Source organism: Lepus europaeus, chromosome 21 (assembly GCF_033115175.1).
Source record: "Lepus europaeus isolate LE1 chromosome 21, mLepTim1.pri, whole genome shotgun sequence".
NCBI classification, from domain to species: domain Eukaryota; kingdom Metazoa; phylum Chordata; class Mammalia; order Lagomorpha; family Leporidae; genus Lepus; species Lepus europaeus.
The window spans coordinates 24,156,999-24,173,297 of NC_084847.1; the positions used below are offsets into that span (position 1 = coordinate 24,156,999).

A 16,299-nucleotide genomic window follows, 5' to 3' on the forward strand; every position below is an offset into this window, starting at 1 on the left:
TTTCTCATGCTTAATGGCTGTAAAACTTCCACTGAGTAACAATGGTGAACATTTACTATTCATTTATTTGAAAGACAGAGTTGCAGAGAGGTAGGTGGAGAGAGAGAGAGAGAGAGAGAGAGAGCGAGAGCGAGCATCTGCTGGTTTACTCTCCAAATAGCCTTTATGGCCAGAGCTGTGCCAATCTGAAGGCAGGATCCAGGGGATTTTTCCAGCTCTCCCATGTGGGTTCAAGGGCTCAGAGAGTTGGGCCATCTTGTACTGCTTTCCCAGGCCATAGAAGAGAGCTGGATCAGAAGTGGAGCAGCCGAGACTCAAACTGGTGCCCACATGAGATGCCGGCACTGCAGGTTACAGCTTTACCTGCTACACCACAGTGCCAGCCCTATGTCTGCCCTTCTCTCTGGCATCACTGAACTTCTTGGTGATGCCCGCTTCATCAGCCCCTATTTTTCAGACAACTACACCCCTGTTTCATGTTTTTCCCTCTCTTGATAATGCTTTGCATGCTGTCACTTTTTTGTGTCCTCTACATATTTTAAACTAACCTCAGTCTTTAAATTTCAGATCAGGAATCATCTGTAAAAGAGCCATCTATGTCATCTTAATTTACATCCTTTAAACCCCAGTGCCTAACGCTTATCAGGCACACAATAAAAACTGATTAAAATAAGTAAAGACTCTTCATACAAAGATGGTTATCCTACTCTGCTCTAGAACATTGGAAGTTATTCCTTGTATCCAACTGTACTCCTGAACCCATTTACCAACCTCTCTCCATTCCCTCCCCCCTCCTCTTTCCATCCTCTCATAATCACTGTTTTACTTTGTATTTCTATGAGATCCATCTTTTCAGCTTTCACAAGTGAGAACACACAGTTTTTATCTTTCTTAGCCTGATCTATTTCACTTAATATAATGTCCTCCAGATTCATCCATGTTGCTGCAAATGACAGGATTTTATGCTTTATTGTGACTGAACAATATTCCACTGTGTTTATCTAACCATGTTTTCTTGATCCATTCATCTGTTCATCTGTCAATGTAACACCTGGATTGATTCTATATTGTGGTTATTTTATATCTTTATTTTATAAAGATTACAGCTTTTATCTAACTGTTCCACGTGGCACATTTAAGTAATTATATAGATCTGTCAAGGAAACTAGTCTTAACAATGCAAATTACAATACATTAAATGTATCAGACTTAGGACATATTCCTCGCTATGGTGGTCTAGAAAGCCTTTTTATATTTGGAGCTTACCTACAACAAGGAAACACAGCATATGACTACAATAAAAGTCACTATACAGGAACAATTTTTTCTGCTATTACAGACTCTTACAAGAAAACGAAGCCAAAGAGGCAAACGATCAAGAAGCTACTATGTGACAATTGGAGTAAAAACAATGATAAACACATGGAACCTGAATTAGAAAAAAATAGTTTTTCTCTACCACACAATGACTTACAAATTACAGCCTGGGAAAAGCAAGAAATTCTTAAAGGAAATCAAAATAACCAGCCACAGGTCTGTATAAACTTAAATTTACAGTTTGATATTTTTAATTTGCTTTAGTATATTATTGTTATAGCATAGACCAAGTGAAAATATATTTAACACCAGATTTTAAAATTAATAGATCATAATTTAATAGTCAATAAAAATATTTAGTTAAAAACAAGAATTTGGAATTCAGAACTTTGGCATTGAGAAAAAAAACCCTAAATATTATTTGCTTTTCCATTCATATATACTTCTTCCATGATACAAAAAGTAATGTAAAATATTGACTCCTATGATTAAGTCATTAATTTTTGTACATTATGTTGTTGACCATTGAGTTGGCTGAAACAATAATCATTGCCAATGGTTCAAAATTTGCAGTTTTTTATTCCCAGACTTTAATGCCAAAGTTAAAATTTTCATCTGCTTGGAATGTAACTGGCTTGAGCATCTTTATTCAGGGAGAGAATTTGGTAAAAAATCAACCCAGTTGCTTTTTTTTTTTTTCCTGACAGGCAGAGTTAGACAGTGAGAGAGAGATATAGAGAGAAAGGTCTTCCTTTTTCTGTTTGTTCACACCCCAAGTGGCCGCTATTGCTGGCGCTTTGCACCAATCCAAAGCCAGGATCCAGGTGCTTCCCCCTGGTTTCCCATGTGGGTGCAGGGCCCAAGGACCTGGGCCATCCTCCACTGTACTCCCAGGCCACAGCAGAGAGCTGGACTAGAAGAGGAGCAACTGGGACAGAATCTGGCACCCCGACCAGGACTAGAACCCAGGGTGCCCATGCCACAGCCTAGTGAGCCATGGCGCCAGCCCCCAGTTGCTTAATAAGAGTCACAATTTCTACCATGGGACCTTTGATAAGTACAGACAGCTTTCTAACTTGTTATATTTTAAGCAAAAAAAGCTAAGTATTATAAAATATTTTAGCCACTGTCATTATTGGATATTATAATGTAATAAAACTAGACAGGGACAGATTATATGAACAGGTACTTCAAACTGTCATAGTAAATAATTTGAATTAAAGCTTAGGAATTTCTTTAATTAGGATCAATTTATTTTGCCTACCTTGCAGTTAGTTACTTTTCTAAAATACATGTAAATGCACTGTAGGGGATCATTATTGAAGGCATAGTAATGTAAAATATTTTTAAGTTAGTAAACCTCTATCCTATCAAAAATAACTTCCTAATTCATTTGTCATCAATTTAACACATGATGAATTAAGTTTATTTCAAATAAACACTGACACTATCGCTTCTCGGCTTTTTGGCTAAGATCAAGTGTGGTATCAAATAAACACTGACAAAATTAAGTCTTCTTGTTTGCATTTTTCTCTTATATTAAATTAATGTAAGTTACTTTTTACTTTTTTAACAATCCAATGATTTGGGAGTAGCTAAATATACAGTAAGAAGTTCAACAATTATATTATAATTACTTTCTATGTTTTATTTGCTCACACTTGATTACATAAATTTCATTTAAGAACTTTCACTGTCATAAAATACATCTGAGAGTCACAACAACCAATATAATTTTCTACTTTTGCATTGAGACTAGAAATCTCAAGAACCAGAGATGAATATGGGTTGTGATAAAAATGATACACCTTCTAATTTAATGATTAATAATTTGATTATGGGGACAAAGATGCAATTGGAGTGTCCATCTCTTTATTAGTCCAGGCATTTCCTGGGGAAAGAAGAACCTAGACTTGAAAATGTCTTTAGGGCTTATTTATATCCAAGGTCCCCAGAATATACTAGCTAATCTTTCTGATCTTCATTTAAGTAAAAATGAATTATAATATGAAAATTATAATAAACACTAAACATTTTTAACACAAGTGAAAATTTTTGTGATACAGAAAATGGAAAAAAATGAATCCAGAAGTAGCCACAGTTTACATGAATGAATACCAAGAGTTAACTTTCAAATGACACAAAAAAATCCAGAGGAATATCACTACTTGGAAGATATACACCAAATGTATGCCTCAGCCTGGTAGTCCAGAGAAGCTTTTGGAATTTGGGCATACCTGCTCAATAGAAATGAAATGAGGCACATGTTTCAAACATAAAGGCAATAAAATGATAATACAAGAGGAATAAAACAGTGATGGAGAAGGAATACAAAAATGTTTCTAACCCTGAAATTTGCAAAAAAAACTAATGAATATGATTATTGTGCCTTCATATATGAAATTTTATCTATTTCACTCCAACCATTGGAAGTTATAGTTCACAACCACTCACTTTAAGTATTTTAGACCACGTGGGTAATAAAGAACAATAAGCCTTGATAAGCATGTTTTTAAATACATAGTATAAACCTTCACCAAAAATTCAGTATTTAACTCCAAAGTTAGAAAGTTAAGTTCTGAAGGTACATTGAGTTTTTAAAACAAAAAATTTAGAAATATTACCTTTAACAGTAAAAGTATATGAGGTTTTTGCCCCCGCATGAAGGTATTCAGTAATTTCCCAATAACACAATCCTAATTTATCTGATTAATTTGATGAATTCATATGATTCTGCATTATGGAATTATATTATCACCATTATAGTGCCATAAAATGCCAAGGAAGGCCACTTTGGGAGCTCTGATCAATCATTAACCCTTCTTTGTGCTAGTCTCATTATCAGTACTAAAATAAATAATTAAATATATTCTAGCTATAAAATTTTACAGTTATTGAATATGAACTGTAGGGAGGACCTCATTTTTTTTTTTTGACAGGCAGAGTTAGACAGTGTGAGAGAGAGACAGAGAGAAAGGTCTTCCTTCCTTTGGTTCACCCCCCAGATGGCTGCTACAGCTGGCGCTGCACTGCTCTGAAGCCAGGAGCCGGGTGCTTCCTCTTGGTCTCCCATGTGGGTGCAGGGCCCAAGGACCTGGGCCATCCTCCACTGCCTTCCCGGGCCACAGCAGACAGCTGGACTAGAAGAGGAGCAACTAGGACAGAACCTGCGCCTCAACCAGGACTAGAACCCTGGGTGCCAGCGCCACAGGTAGGGGGTTAGCCTAGTGAGCCACGGGGCAGCAGGTTAAGACCCCTGCCTGCAGTGCTTGGGCCCCTGCACGCATGTGGAAGCCCGGGAAGGAAGCACCTGCCTCCTGGCTTCAGCCTGGCCCAGCCCCAGTTGTTGAGGCCATTTGGGGAGAGAAGAAGTGGATGGAAGAGAGCACCTCTCTCTCCCTCTCTCTCTCTCTTCCTCTTATCTGTCATTCTTCTCTTCAAAAAAATGAAATAATTTTTTTTAAAAAAGCAGCAGGGGGGAAGAACAGCTTATTGCAGAGAAGGGAAAGTGTTGTTAGTGAAGCTCCACAATGTCACATCCTCTCATCTGACTGCTTACTATGAAATCCAGGTGGTGAAGACAGAACACAACACGTTTTATGTCTTTGTCTTCTTATTTATGCCAAATAAGGGACAAAAATGTTATACAGTGAAGAGTTAAGTGGGAATAAAATAGTAAAATTAAGAGGGGCCCCATTTGGAAGTTTTGAAAATTCAAGAATAATTATTAATTCTGAAACCAAAAATTCACAAAAACTTCAATGACATGTATTGATGAAACTAAGTAAACTAAAAATAGTTACTTGACTGAAATCATGATAAAATTAATAATCAAATAGTAACATCAATAAAAAGAAAAAGGTCTTTTTATTGCACAAGGAGTAACGTAATATGAAACTTTTCATTAAAGTTTGAACAAGAAAGGAAGACACACAAAAGTAATGAAATGGGAACATCAGAAAACCTCCCATATGATGATGATCATGGTGCTGGTGGTACATTAACTCAACAAATAGAGAGTGGAAAAACTGGTCACCAGCAATTTTCTACTAAAGAGGATAAAGAACATAATGGGTGAGCCTGCAGCAATATTTTACAGATGACCGTTATTGACCTATCAAACTAATTCTGATTTGGGCTAATATTAATGAATATAAAATTCTGCACATGTACTAGGGATCTTCAGTCTTGCCTTATAATAAAAAATACAAATCAATATTTAAATATTATCTTTCTAATCATATTGATGCATGTTTTATTTTTAAGACAATAACCAAGCAAATATGAGGACAAAAACATTTTCATAGAGTGTTGGTAAATAAAATTTGGAAGTGCTTTTTAAGGGTAACTTAGTAGTGTGTATCAAAATTTGGTATATGTTATCCCTTTAACCTTGCAATAGATTCACTCTAGGACTAGGCCCTACTTGAAAACATGGTCTATTTGGCACACATTTGTTAGCACATCCATGATGTAGTACACTCTTATCCCTTCATCAGTTGATGAAGGGCTGATTTCACATCCTAACTATTTTGAATTCAGCTGGAATAAATGTAGGACTACAGATGACTCTTGTGTATGCAGCTTTCATTTGTTTGGGTAAATTCCCAGGAGTGGGGTGGCTGAGTCCTGTGGCAGATCATGATAACAAAATGTTTTTTTAGTTTCTAACAAACTGAATTTTAAGATAAGCATATGTAACTGTATATTTACCTTAAAACAAGTAAAATAGAACAGGTAATGCTCATGCATTGTCTAAAAATTTAGGGAGCAGTTAAGAAGGAAAGAAGAACAACGTAGTAAGGAAGTGACAGTGAAACAACTTGAACTGACCCTCAGAACACTAGAAACGGAATTGGAGGTTATAAGAAATAATTTGAATCAGGTAAATTAATCTTTGCTTTATTCTTTATAGATATCATTTATATATATATAAAGTGATATATAAATTGATATATGTGTGTAGATATATCACTTTAATGTCAGTGTTGTGGTGTAGGAGGTTAAGCTGCTGCTTGCAGATGCTGGCATTCCCATACAGAGTGTTGGTCCCCATCCTCATTATTCCACTTTTGATCCAGCTCCCTGCTAATGCACTTGCAAAAGCAGCAGAAGATGGCCCAAGTACTAGGGTCCCTGTCATCCGTATGATTCGAAACCTGATTCCTGGTTCCTGGCTTTGGCCTGGTATAGACCTGGGTGTTGCAGTCATTTGAAAAGTGAACCAGCAGATGGAAGGCCTCTTTCAGTCTCTTCCTCTCTCTCCATATGCTATGCCTTTCAAATAAATAAGTACATCTTTATTTAAAAAGGATATCATTTAGATTTAACATAACACAAATTATTATCCTAAAAATGAATTATGATATTTACTGCTAAAATTATTCATTGTAAATCATGTCACCTAGTGAGACTCTCAGTACATGCTTCCTGCATGAAGCAATAAAAGGTGAATTGAGATTAGTCACTCACATGTTAATGTAGACATTTTATGTTAAATAAATAGTTTATAAATGGCTTTTAAATTATAGTGAAGCTAGCAAAATGTTTTATAAATAAACTTCATTTATGATAACATGTGACTGTACTTAAGAAGTATTTTTGCTTTGAAGAATTTGGCTGACATTTTGCCTAGTAAACTTTAAATAACTGGGGCAGGTGCTGTGGGACAGCAGGTTAAGCTGCCGTCTGCAGTGCTGACACCCCATATGTGCACTGGTTTGAGTCCCAGCTGATCCACTTCTGATCCAGCTCCTTTCTAATGTGCCTGGGAAAGCTGCAAAGATGGCCCAAGTGCTTGGGCCCTTGTACTTATGTGGGAGACCTGGAACAATCTCTTAGCTCCTGGCTTCAGCCTACTCAGGCCCAGACATTGTGGCCATTTGGGGAGTGAACCAGATGAAAATCTGTGTGTCTGTGTGTCTGTGTGTGTGTCTTCCACCTTGTATTCTGACTTATAAATACATAAATATTTCTAAAAATTTTGAATAATTCAAGTGACAAGGTCTTTAGTAGGTTGCTTTCTTGTAACATTTATTTTTTCTTAGGTTCTGCTCTTAATCTTTATGATTTTTTTCTTTTCAAATGTTTTAAGACCAAAAAGTTAATGAAGTGTGTCTCTAGGTTGAAGAAGAGCAAAACAACACCCAGAGACATCTTTCTGGAAAAGAGAAGGCCATAGTATTCAAAGATGAAATTCTGATCATTCACCTTGGCAAACAAAAAGGGACAGAAATGACTAAAATGAAAATGAATGATGAGGTATTTTTAGTCATTTTGAAATCTGTGTTTTCAAATGTATATGTATTTATACAGCTTCAAGGATAACTGAAAGTACAACACATTTTAAAACCACATCTGGTTGAAACTGGTGGTGGTGGTGGCATTCTTTCAGTAAATACTGTCTACATTTATTTTCTATTTTTATAAAAAAAAAGAATCTGCTAGTACTCATAGATAAATTGTATGTAAGTATTACATTTTTGTACTGATGCTAGTATTACAATACGAGACAATTGCTATAGGTTTAGTCTCTACCAAGGAAGTCCTGACATTAACCCAGTTTTCTACTCAGCTCACAATTAGGAGTACTAATATAGAATAAAAAAGTATCACATTATTTTAGGTTTTGAAAAAAAATGTTATGCTCATATCTAGAAATCTAACCTAAAATAGTAAAAGACAAAATGTAATGTTAATGAAAACAACACAAAATGTAATGTTAACTCTTATAAAATCAACAGAAGAGTACAATACCAGGTACCTACAGAAGTAATCCACACCAAGTAAACTGAGTGTGGGGTTGAGAAGTGAACTAGAATGAAGAGACCAAAGTATAAACAACCCCAGGGAAGAGGTCTTGGTCTAGAAATACAGATGTAAGTTGAAGCCTTGATATTTGAAGAACCTTGAGAGAATTTTTAGCAGAAAGTGAAGGAACTAAAATTCAGGTGTTGCTCCCTTTAGCAGTGACGTGAGGGGGAGGGGGGTAGCGCTGTGGCATAGTGGGTGAAGCCACCACTTCAGTGCCGGCATCCCATATGGGTGCCATTTTGAGTCTCAGCTGCTCCACTTCAGATCCAGCTCTCTGCTATGGCCTGGGAAAGCAGTAGAAGATGGTCCAAGTCCTTGGGCCCCTGTTCCCATGTGGGAGACCCAGAGAAAGCTCCTGGCTCCTGGCTTCGGATCGGCACATCTCCAGCTATTGCAGCCAATTGAGGAGTGAACCAATGGATAGAAAATCTTTCAATCTCTCTCAATCTCTCTCTCTCTCTCTCTCTCTCTCTCTCTCTCTCTCTGCCTTTCCTCTCTGTGTGTAACTCAGACTTCCAAATAAATAAATCTTTTTTTAAGATTTTATTTATTTATTTATTTGACAGGTAGAGTTACAGACAGCGAGAGAGAGAGAGAGACAGAGAGAAAGGCCTTCCTTCCATTGGTTCACCCCCAAATGGCCACTATGGCTGGCACTGTGCCAAGCCGAGCCAGGAGCCAGGTGCTTTTTCCTGGTCCCCTACAAGGGTGCAGGCACCCAAGCACTTGGGCCATCCTCCACTGCCCTCCCGGGCCACAGCAGAGAGCTAGACTGGAAGAGGAGCAGCTGGGACCCAGTGCCCATATGGGATGCTGGCTCCGCAGGCAGAGTATTAACAAAGTGAGCCATGGTGCGAGTCCCCAAATAAATAAATCTTTAAAAACCAAAAGAAGTGAAGCAGGATTAGGGGAGCAGAGGGTGGGATGTGCTTGCTATTAGCCATTGCCACTGAGAAGGATGGTAGAATAAGGACTGAAAGAGTACCAGGTGATGCTGTAGAGTTGTGACCGCAACTGTAGGATTGAAAACCAGATTTTAGTGTAAAAGAAAGCAATAATTGATTTTTAAAAGACATCTGTGGATGAGACCATGCATTAAAGGATATGAGAGTCCAACAAAAGGAGAGAAACAGTGTAACAGTAATTAGAATCAAGCAAGTTATTATTTTGTCTTATAGAGAAGACTTAAGCTTTATACCTAAAGAGAAATGGTTAATGAAAAAAGAAAAACTAAAGATAAGTAAGGATCAAAAATTTAAAAGGGGATGGCATTGTGGCATACTGGGTAAAGCTGCCACCTAGAGTGCTGGCATCCTATATGGATGCCGGTTCAGGTCCCAGCTGTTCCACTTCTGATACAGCTCCCTGCTAGTATGCTTGGGAATAAAGTGGAAGATGGCCCAGGTCCTTGGGCCCCTACACCCACGTGGGAGACCTGGAAGAATCTCCTGGCTCCTGGCTACAGATCGGCCCAGCTCCAGCCATTGTGGCCATTTGGGGAATGAACCAGCAAATGGAAGAACTCTCTCTCTGCTTCTGCCTCTACCCCTGTCTCTCTGTAACTCTGCCTTTCAAATAATTAAATAATAATCTTTAAAAACAAATAGATACCAGATGTGAATTTTCAAAAAACTCTCCATATGAATAAAGCCTACAATATTTTGAAACTCAAATATAAAATTTTTCATTTTTTAATTTCTGAGATAAAATTTTGTGTTTACATTACAGTTAAAGATGTAATGCTCCACTAAATAGAGTTCAACAAGTAAAAAGTAAAAATATCATGGTTCAACAGAAATATAAGCAAAGGCTCTAAACTGTCATCAAATTAAAATATGTCAATTTCACCAATATGGTGAATTTCAAAATAATCACAGATCATTAAAATTATAGTTGTATACCATTCTTAACAATTTGTTTGAAAAAGATATAAAACCAAGTTATGAAAAGCATATTTACAGCAATACTGATACAGGCATTTCTTTTTTGTTGTTTATTGATTTTCACTTTCGCTCCCACATATAAGGGAGGCCATGCAGTATTTCTTTTTAATGAAGTTTTTAGGGCATCTTTTGAATCAAAAAGGTAAATTAAAGACATTATTTAAAAAGCAATTCATTGACCCTTAATATTTTATGTGCAAAACCTTCTACTTTTCACTTTTATTTGAAAGGTAGATTTGGGGGGGAAGGGAAGAGAGAGCAAGAGAGCAAGATTTTCCATCCACTGGGTCACACCTCAAAATCCCACAACTGGGGCCAGCGCTGTGGTGCAGCAGGTTAACACCCCGGCCTGAAGCGCCAGCATCCCATATGGGCACCAGTTCTAGTCCTGGCTGCTCCACTTCAGTTCCAGCTCTCTGCTATGGCCTGGGAAAGCAGTAGAAGATGGCCCATGTCCTTGGGCCCAGGCACCCATGTAGGAGACCTGGAGGAAGCTCCATGTTCCTGGCTTCGGATTGGTGCAGCTCTGGCCGTTGCGGACAGTTGGGGAGTGAACCGATGGATGGAAGACCTTTCTCTCTCTCTGCCTCTCCTCTCTCTGTGTAACTCTGACTTTTAAATAAATAAATGTATTTTTTTTTTAAATCCCACAATTGCCCAAGCTGGGCCAGGCCAAGGCCAGGGTCCCAGAACTCAACCTGAGTCACCAATATGGTTGACAGGGGCCCAAGCCCATGATTCATAGCTGATGCCTCCCTGGTTACACTTTAAAAGGAAGCTAGATGATTACAGTAGCCATAAGTCAGACAGTGATATGGGATTTGGATGTTCCAAGCAGCAAGTTAACTGCTGTGCAAAACACCTGCCTCAAAATCACTATTTTAACAAATAAATGCTGGCAATTTAAGGTCCAGAAATGATCATAAAAATGTAAAACAAAGAGAGCTATTTTAAAAAGTCATTATTTTAGAAACATGCTTAGCATCCGGATTTTAGTGAACATATTGCCCATAACTCATAAAAATGATATTTTAAAGAGTCTTTATAATTAAAAAATAATTTTCTTTAAAATATTTTTCAAAGTCTGAGGGTAACTGATTTTGTAAATGAGAGAGATATTTTAATGCAGTAAATTCTGGTTTCTTTACATTTAATAGTCTTCCTTAAGCTTATTTCTCACATCAATTCTAGTTTCCACCACTATGTAGCAAGAAGTCTCTTGCCTCCAGGTTTTAGTGTCATTTTCTTCACTGGCCTGAAGCTCTTCCTGAAGTCTCTTCAAATGCCATTAAGCTTCCACTCACATCTCTTTGAAGTGCTTTGGTTTTTCAGTCTTACTCTTCTATCTTTTCAACTTCTACCACCCTCTTGTCTGAAGGCATAGTACGTGATTTAGATCTTGGTTTCTTTCTTTTTTTTTTTTAAATGTAACCCTCCATATTTAGTATCAGTAGTTTTCTATTACCGTGTAGCAAAACATCTCATCAGTCAGTACTTCTGGGGCAGGTGTATGACCTGGCAGTTAAGAGGCCCATGTCCCATATCAGAATGCCTTGGTTTGATCCTTGGCTCTGGCACCAAATTCTAACTTCCTTCCACTGTAGATCCTGGGAGGCACAGGTGATGGCTCAAGTTACTGGATCCCTGCAACCCATGTGGGAGACCTGGATTTAGTTCCTTGTTGCTGGGTTCAGCCTCTCCCTCCACATTCACCCCCCCCACTCCTCTTCTTTCTTTGACTCTCTCTCCCTCCAAAAAGTAATTCAGTTTCAGTGCAACATTTATTTTGTTTACAAACTGCAATTTAGTCAAGAGTCAAAGGGCCACTCATTTATTATACACTTGGCATCAGCTGAGATGAAGCTGGTGAGCAGAATCATCAAAGGTTTATTTACTAACCTGTGTAGCAGTTGAAGCTTGGGTTTGATAGGGTCATTCACTGGGCAATCAGAACACCTATGTGATGATTTGCCTTTGGCTGGGGTTTCCTCACAACATCAGGGCTGGACTCTAAGGGTGAGCTTCAGTAGAAAAACTCAGGTGGAAGCTGTATCACATCTCATCTTCTAACCTAAGGAAGGTCACCCAATATGTTTCATATTCTGTCCAGCAGAAACCACAGTCAGTTCATATTCAGGTGAGAGCACATCATGGAAGAAATGTCACCTTCTCTTACAATCCGATAATGACTATGGATAAAGGAAATCAGTTCTTTCTCAATATCACTGAATTTTCAGCAAGTTTTGTTGCTACCATTGTTATTTAATGGAAAATATCAAAGGTCGACAAGACAGCTTTATTGACTGAGTTACTTTCATTCAGGAAAATACATAGATCAGCTCATTAAGTTTGTATGCCGTGTGATGTGATTTCTCATTAAATCCATGAAAAATATGATATAGAAATTATGTTATATTCTTTAATTTTATATGATATTATTTTGAATTTAAAAATTAAAATTGATTCTACTTTTTTGGTTATTGTATTACATAAGTAGTAACATAAGAATGATTTACTTTTTATTACAATTCATATTTCATTCATGGGTAACAACTACATATTTGAAACTTCTTATTTCACATTTTTAAAACTTGCTCTCTGAATCACTGATCCAAAACTAAAGGAAACAAATACACAATAACTATTCAAGTGGTAATTAATTTTTAAATTTGCTCTAGGAGCAAGCATCATCCCAAGAAAAAATACAGCAGTTAAAAGACACTACTAATGCTTCAATAATGAATCAAAAGAAACTCAGAATTAAAGAACTGGAATATAAACTCTCCAAAATGAAAGCTGTTCAAAAAGATTCTATCATAAAAGAACTGGAAAAATATAAGCGACTGTATCTAGAAGAAGTACAAGTTAGAGAAATATTATGTAATAAGCTAAATGAGTAAGTCAAATCATAGGCATAGAAAATAAGTTCATCAATATGCATCAGGTATAATTTTAATTGAGATATGTTCATGCTATTAGTAGGAAATGAGTTAAATAGACAATTTCATGAAATGTTACCTGATGAAATTAATACAACTTTAGAACAGTTTATGTACATATTAATTATTCTAATTAATTTAGAGAAGATTGCTACTTAAACCCACGGGGTCAACTACAACAACTCCTAGCACTACTGGCACTCGGTAAATTAACTTTTCCTTCATTGTTATTGTTGACGTTATCACTAGAAAGCACCTTGAAGACAAACAATCCTCTAGTGTTTCCATTCTACTTGTGGAATAGGGAAAGTTTACTTTAGAGAAATGAAGCATAATTCAGAGTGTTTTAAATTAAAATGTTTGCCAGCTGGAGGAAGTATGTGGAAGACAGAAAGTCAAAGTCCACCTCTGATGCACTGGTAGCAATGTTATGCCCTAAATGCCCTTGGAAGTGCTGTGGAGTTTTTGATCACTGACCCAACTATGTGATTCTCCCCTAGAGAATATTGCTCCAAATTATCCCTCAATGCTTAGTTTTTCTCAGGAAATAGGAAAAACATGTGAAAACTGCAGTGGTTCTCAAAGCAAATTCTTGAAACTGTCTTTGAGGGTGTTTTTTAAATCTCAAAACTGGCTGGCCTTTTAAACAAGCTTTTAATTGTATATATTTAAAGATTGCAACATGATGGTTTTTATATATTTTATAGAGTAATAACGTGATTTTAGTTGAGAAAATCAACATGTTCATCATCTCACATAATTATCCTTTAAATGCGAGTGATACCAGTGCCATTCCCAAGAATCTTGTAAGTAGAGCCATTCCAGAGGCATCAGGTCAACCATACATCACTGATGGCCATTTTTCTTCCTCTCAGTTTTTTTGAATCATCTGTTCTATAGTGACCCCCCCAAAAACATATGAACTATTTTGAATAATTTAAAACCTCTGTGTACAATAGCTATGTGCTGATACACTTTCACTGTTAAAACACTATGTAGAGCCAGCGCCGCGGCTCAATAGGCTAATCCTCTGCCTTGTGGCACCGGCACACCAGGTTCTAGTCCCAGTCGAGGCGCCAGATTCTGTCCCGGTTGCCCCTCTTCCAGGCCAGCTCTCTGCTATGGCCCAGGAGTGCAGTGGAGGATGGCCCAAGTGCTTGGGCCCTGCACCCCATGGGAGACCAGGAGAAGCACCTGGCTCCTGCCTTTGGATCAGCGCAGTGCACCAGCTGCAGCGCGCTGGCCACGGTGGCCATTGGAGGGTGAACCAATGGCAAAAGGAAGACCTTTCTTTCTGTCTCTCTCTCTCACTGTCCACTCTGCCTGTCAAAAAAAAAAAAAAACTATGTAATAGGAAACGCCACTTTCTCTTATGACCAGTTTCTTTCAAATGCAAAGTTATTTGGGGGGAAAATCAAAATACTAAGTGTTTATCTTCTGTAATCTTAACAGGACTAATGTCACATTAGCAGAGGTCAGAACCAAACTTCTTCTGGAGAAGCAGCGGAACAGAGCTTTACTCAACACTCTTACTGTGAGACCCATCCTAGAGTCAACTTGTGTTGGAAATTTCAATAATAGCTCAGTGTTGAATAGAAATCTTACTCCAAGAGAAAACTTAATGATACCAACTTCAAGACAGCAGTCTTCATATAACAGCGTGGTGGACTATTTGTTCATGGTTAGATTTTCTCTTTTTCCTTTGGGTCTAACAGTTTTATGTCATTTTAGTTTTTATTTGGCAAAACACTGAATTTAATTGACTTATGTATGTTAATGTCATAATTAATTAACACAGAAAGAAAATAAACTTTATACCATCAACTTTTTAATATTTCATTCAATAAATTTAACCAAACTGAAGCATTTTAAGTCCTTTTAAAATTGCATTTAAATTGGGCCTTAGGAATTGAGTAATTCTGCCTAATAACATGATATACTTTGAAATATTTGGCTCCATTTCTAGTTGATTTTAACTGGACTGTAGTTAAAAACACTTTTATGGTTTTGTTGCACCATTAGTCCCCTGAAATCATTAGTGAGTGATTGACATATAAGCTTTTAACAACAGACAGATGTTTACTGTTTAAAGGATTTCAAGATAAACATTTTTATATAGTAAACCTGTAGCACTAAAGATTAAGTTTTATTAAGTTATAATTCTTTGATCTTTTCTTCAGTAACAGTATATCCTTAGTTGTTTCTTATTAATAAAGCAGTTTTACCACAACATTTGCAAAATGTGTTTACTGCCAGGAAAATGTACAATTTTAAGTAATTAGATGAAGCAAATATTTGGATTTGTAAAATGAAGTTCATCTATCTTGCCATCACTTGAGTGACTAATGATTAAGGTGGCAACTATCAATTGAAACTGCCATCAAACAAAATCGGTTCTCTTCTTCCACCTCAGAATCCTGTGTGAAACTGCACATTGTGCCCCTCTCCAACAAAGGTGTAACAGGAAACATCAAGTATAAACACATAATTTCATTCATGGTAAAAGTCCACTTCTGCATATGTAAAAATGGATCCAACAGTGACAAAATATATGAATTGTGAAGCTGGTAAAACCCAGCTGACCCAGTTTAAGACATTTGCTTTATGTCTTGACCATTTTTTGACTGGGAGAAATTACAAAACAATTCAACATTTGTTCAAGCAAAAAACAAAGACTCATGGCAACTAGTTTTCAATTTGTATTTTTGCTATTTAATTGATGCACACTGAATTATAGTTTTGATGGTGTTTTCAGGATCCCTGTAATGCAAAGTACATCGGGCTCATGTTAAATGATGACTTTCTATGTCTTCATGACTCAATTTTGGTAGATTGTATGTGTCTAGGAATCTATCCACTTCTACTAGGCTTCCTAATTTGTTGGCATGCAGCTCTTTGTAGGAATTCCTGGTGATTCTTATTTCATTGGGATTTGTTGTTACATTTCTTTTTCACCTCTAATTTTATTGATTTGGGTCTTCTCCCCTTTTTTGTGGTTAATTGTGTCAATGGTGTATTAATTTTATTTTTCAAAAGACCAGTTCTTCATTTCACCAATTTTTTGTATTTTTGTTTCAATTTTATTTATTTGCTCTCTAATTTTAATTATTTCTTTTCTCCTACTAATTTGGGTTTGGCTTGGTTTTTAGGTCCTTCAGATGCACTGATAGCTCATTTATTTGATATCTTTCCAATTTTTTCACACAGGCACCAATTGCTATAAACTTCTTTCTTAACACTCCTTTTGTTATATCCCATTTTTTATATGATGTATTCATTTGTTTTCA

The 16,299-nt window shown here is 36.9% G+C and overlaps 1 pseudogene; it reads left to right on the forward strand.

Annotated features, from left to right (window-relative positions):
• Positions 1 to 2,766: 2,766 nt before the first annotated feature.
• LOC133751116 (U2 spliceosomal RNA) lies at positions 2,767 to 2,917 on the forward strand (annotated as a pseudogene).
• Positions 2,918 to 16,299: the final 13,382 nt, after the last annotated feature.